We start from the raw sequence: 4,844 nt of genomic DNA on the forward strand, positions 1-4,844 counted from the left end.
GAGATGATCATTTTTAAAAACGGATTGTTCATGTAAAGAACAGCGTTTATATCACTCTCTGGGCTGACTGTTTGTGAACGATAATCTGTTATTCGTATTAGAGTCGTAAAGCTACAGTCAGGTTTCCTTGCTTGGGACATCACGAAGTCTAGTAAGGTAGCGAGCTTATCTTCGAGGGGCCATTAATGATTAGCTCTCAGAGTCCCCGCCCCCCGACGTGGTCTGTGTGCCATTACACTCCGCAGCTTCACCTTGTTCGGTGCCCGGCCAGGTCCCTCCCCGCTTGCATGTGGCGGGCTCATTAGCGTAGCAGGGCCAGGTCCCTCCCCACTTGCATGTGGCCTGCTCATTAGCATAGCAGACACCCAGGCAGCGGAGGACCCGAGCCTCCCTCATCCTGACCCTCACTGGTCTCCTTGACCTCGAGCAGATCAGGTAACCCCCCTGAGCCCGTCTCCTCATCTCGAAGACGGAGATAATGATTACTAATTAGCAAGGCGGCCGCCACATCGAATGGGAGACAGCTCGTGTCAGCGTGGTAACAGAGATGTGTACGAATGAAGTTTCGTCGTTATCTCCAAAATCAAAAGGCGGAGAATCTCCCTTTTCCACCCTCTCCCCCTCTCCGTAAGGGTTAGTCTCCGCTGTCGCCATTACGGCAGCTTTGCCAAAAAGCATAAATGGGTGTTTGTATGTTAGTGGGACCATGGAGTGAATGGCTAAGTCACAGGCCACCTTTGGCTGGGACGCAGCAGCCCAGTCCAAGGCAGCCAAAGCCACGCCTGCCACAGGCCACCACCAGATGAGCTCACACTGCCCCAAGGAGGCGGCTACGTGCCCTTGAGCTTGGTGTTCTAGTGAGTGTCTTATTGTCTCGTCTGCTAGGCTGGAAGTGAGTATATGAATTTTTTCAACAAGATTAAGCCTGGGACTTAATAAATCATATTGACGAATGGTTTTAAATAAAAGCTATTGTTGTTATCACTAATATAAACTCTTTTAGGGACAATAAGTAATAGTGTCTTAAATCGCGCCTTCGAGCATAAGGACTTCAAACTCATTTCATGGTGTCTTTTTCGCACTAAACATTTCATCTTTTTACTTATGACAGGAGATGGAAAGCCTCTTCAATGAATCCGTACTGAATTTTTAAGTGGAATAATAATTCCCCTTCAATTTCAGAGAAATTGAAGTTTACTTAAAGATGATTAAAAATCCTCTGACAGACTTCGAGCAGGTCTCTCTTCTGACTGCTGTAATTCTGAATAATTCAGAGCTAGCTGGGCGCATGTATATTAAAGTAAGGACTAAAATAAAACCACTCGGTGATCAGTGATCAGTCTTACGTCGCCTCCGTAGGGGCTGCGGTGAAATTGGAAACTCGCTAACTGTGGCCGCCCACCTGAGGTTCCCCGCGAGGCGGCTGCTCCCCGGCGCACCCTTCCCAGATTCCGAGGAGCAGGCCAGGAGGCGGAGATCCAGGGCCGCTGGCGGTCAGCCCGCGGGCGGTTCTGGGCCCCGAGCCCCTGAGGTCCAGCCGCAGAGTCTGAGCCAGCAGCCACGGCCGCGTGACTTGTGGGAACAAGCTGGAGCAGTCCCCAGACTCCTTTTGGGCCCCACAAATCAATAAAATTAGTTAAATGGGAACTACTAGACAGGACCTCCACCTAAAGCCCAAGACTGAGATCAGCTTCTGCTTCCTTGTAAATCAGCTCCATGGCGACTCAGCACAGTGATGCTCTGGGGAGCTGAGCTGATTGACACCTCCTCCTCTTCACGGGGCTCTGTCCAGCGCCTCCCCTGAGCATTACACAATTTACTCTGCCCTTCCGCCAGGCCTCCAGGACCCCCGATGGTGTTTAGCTGGTTTAAATTCAAGATCTCTCTGAGATGCTTTTAGTTCAGAACCTTTTTGTCAGGAAAATCCCCTCCATCTTTGCCAATGAGATTTTGCAGAAGCGATCCCATCTTTCTTTTCGTCTTTCAACTGATATTTCATCCTTAAATTTCCTAGAGATACCATCAGTTCAGCCCCTTATCACATTAGCCTGCGATGTGCATTCTATGAGGGGCCCGTCTTCGGCATTCTCGAAGACAAATAAAGAGCCCAGAGAAAATCCGGGCCTCTAACTTCAGTGCAGAGCGCCGTTAGGGAGCCATCAAGGGCTTCAGGGGGCATCGAAAATGCCTCTCGGGGTTTTGGAAGGGCAATTTAGATCCAAGCAATCTCAGAATGCGTTTCCGACGGACAGGTTATGAATTTTTAGTGCCTCATCTCTTGTTACCTCCCCGTCTGTGACGTGGAAGTAAGACTTTCTCATTCACACCAGCAACTCCCAGGCCCTTGGCGAGGACCCTCTGCATCTGCCCTGCCTCTCCCCTGCGCAGGTCTATTTGTCTCGAGACGAAGCCTGCTCGGCGGCAGCTGTGGCACAATGCCAAGTCTCTGAGCCTCAGCGTCAGACATCATTGAACTGGGGGCCAGATAATCCTTTGTGGTGGGGGCTGCTCTGTGCTTCGTAGGGTGTATAGCAGCATCTCTGGCCTCTATTCACTAGATGCTAGTAGCACCCCCTAGTTGTAACCCAGAAATGTCCCCAAACATTGTCGGCTGCCCCCTGGGGGATGCAATTGCCTTTGGCTGGGAATTTGTGATGTGATGGAAAGAGCGAAAACTCAGGGCCGAAATACCGATACTCACATCCGACCTGACGACCTTGCAGTTGGGTGACCTCGACCAGGTCTAACACAACTCGTGACACCTGCCTCAGGAGATGACCGTGAGCATGCCACTAAATAATGACTGAAGACTTCAGAATGTGTTTATTGAAGCCAGATCTCCCATCTTCTATTTTTTTATGTTAATGGTAAAAATTACGTTGAGACGTGCAATAAAGAATGAAAATCCAGCTCTCGAATTTCACCCCCAGCCCTGTGCACAAACGCATTTCGTTCAGGGTGGATGTACCGCTCTCGGACTTCTTGCTTTATCGTCGGAAAGGGAAGGGGCTTACCTTCAGGGGGTGCCTTTTACGGGCCCCTTGACGGCTGTTCCCACGCAGTTCATGGCACCCAGATAATGCCAGACGGAGTCGCCTTCAGGTTGGAAACATAGCTCGGGGTGATTGCACACTTTCATTTATCCGTCCTATTTGCGTTCGTACTTATTTGCATTTCTACGTCTCCCACAGCTGACACTCGTTTTTTAATCTTGTGACTCCGAAGCGCTTTTCCGACTGCTCTCCGCCTACTGGGAAGGCTCCCTGTCAGGCGCGTCCCTGGCACCCACCTCCTGGCTCTGCCCTCCTTATCTCTTCCACGGGCTTGGAGGGAAGCCAGTTTGGGGGACTTGCACCTGCGGTGGAGCCCGGGCATAACGAGGCCTTGTTCTTCCCAGAGGCTCCGTGGCAGTGGCTGTCTTTCAGCTGCCACGTTATCCGGGACCTTGTCCCCTCTCCCTCCATTATACCTGGGGACGCGCTGCAGCACGTTACAAGGACAAGAGCCACCTTTCTTCCCCTTTGACAAAGTGAGGTTGACCTTCCTTCTTCCTAAAAGAAATACAACTAAAAAAACAACAACAAGAAAAAGAAAAACAGTCTATAGCAATCAACTGCCAGTCTCATCTGAAATTACTAAAGAACAGTTTGCTTTTAAGAATTTAGCTACAGTGCCGAGAACATACTGCTTCTGCCTTTGTAGACTTTCATGTGATTATAGCTCTTCAAATAAACCAGGCCACTATGTCTGTCCTGCTCTCCATAAAATGTACATCAATCAGTTTAATGTATAGTTGTTAGTTTTCCTAATATGGCTCAAAATAGCCATGTGCACAGTGACCACTTGGATGTCTAATATTTCTATAGCACTTTATAATTTACTAATCATTTAAAATCATCCATCACTTACTTTCTCGATTCTCTCTTCTCTCTCAGTGTCCACACGAACCCTGCAGTGGAAAATTGCCCATGTCCCTTCTGTACACCATTTTCCCCTCCTGGGAGGATGAGAGTAGGAAATGCTGAGTGTGTACAGCGTGCCTTCTTCCCTAGATGCTGGGTAGCAGGTTTAACGTAATTCTCCACGGACACGAGACTGTAAGAAAAAGAACCTCGCCAGTGCCATTTGATAACGAGATTTCTGGGACCAGCCGCCTCCCTGTGCGGATTCTGTAAATGATGCATTTACTTGGCTACGCCCTACTCGAGGAATGTCACATGTCTGCCCTAGGTAGAGTCACCCTGACTTCGTGCTTCTTTAAACAAGGTTCGTACTTAGAATTACATGGACAGACGTAGGACTGTGTAAGGACCGTACCCATGGAAAGAGGACTAAGCAAACGTCTGCCAATCAAGTTGCCACAGCAACCTGCATTTGGCAGTTGTAGTTGTGTTCCTGTTTGGGAAAGAGTACTATTTATTTAACATCCATGTAGTCTACGGTCATGCCACCCCGAATGTGCCCGATCCCGTCTGATCTCGGAAGCTAAGCAGAGTCAGGCCTAGTTAGTGCTTGGATGGGAGACCACCTAGGAAGACCAGGTGCTGTAGGCGTTAAAAAAAGAAAGAAATATGTAATGTCCATGTAAAGATCACTTCCGAAATACACGGTGGGATATACATTATGCTCACATCCTACATACAGACTGGCCTAATTTAGGTGAAGTCAGTAGATGTGATGTTAATATTTTGAAGAAGCCATTATTTTAATTTTCATTTTGTTAACACATTGGTGTATGATGTCAGAATTATGATGCTTATTTTTCATTTAAGAACTCCCCCAATTCGGGTGAGGTTACATCGTTTGATCTTATCCACATAAAAACAAACAAACAAACAAACAAA

General features: G+C 48.3%; 1 protein-coding gene and 1 pseudogene across 1 annotated transcript in view; both read left to right on the plus strand.

Annotated features, from left to right (window-relative positions):
• The window catches only part of PRKN (parkin RBR E3 ubiquitin protein ligase), an 899,371-nt gene that overhangs the window by 825,196 nt on the left and 69,331 nt on the right, over positions 1–4,844 (plus strand). The window lies entirely within an intron of this gene.
• LOC111728823 lies at positions 4,435–4,553 on the plus strand (annotated as a pseudogene).

This window comes from Pteropus vampyrus, unplaced genomic scaffold (assembly GCF_000151845.1).
Source record: "Pteropus vampyrus isolate Shadow unplaced genomic scaffold, Pvam_2.0 Scaffold230, whole genome shotgun sequence".
Lineage (NCBI taxonomy): Eukaryota > Metazoa > Chordata > Mammalia > Chiroptera > Pteropodidae > Pteropus > Pteropus vampyrus.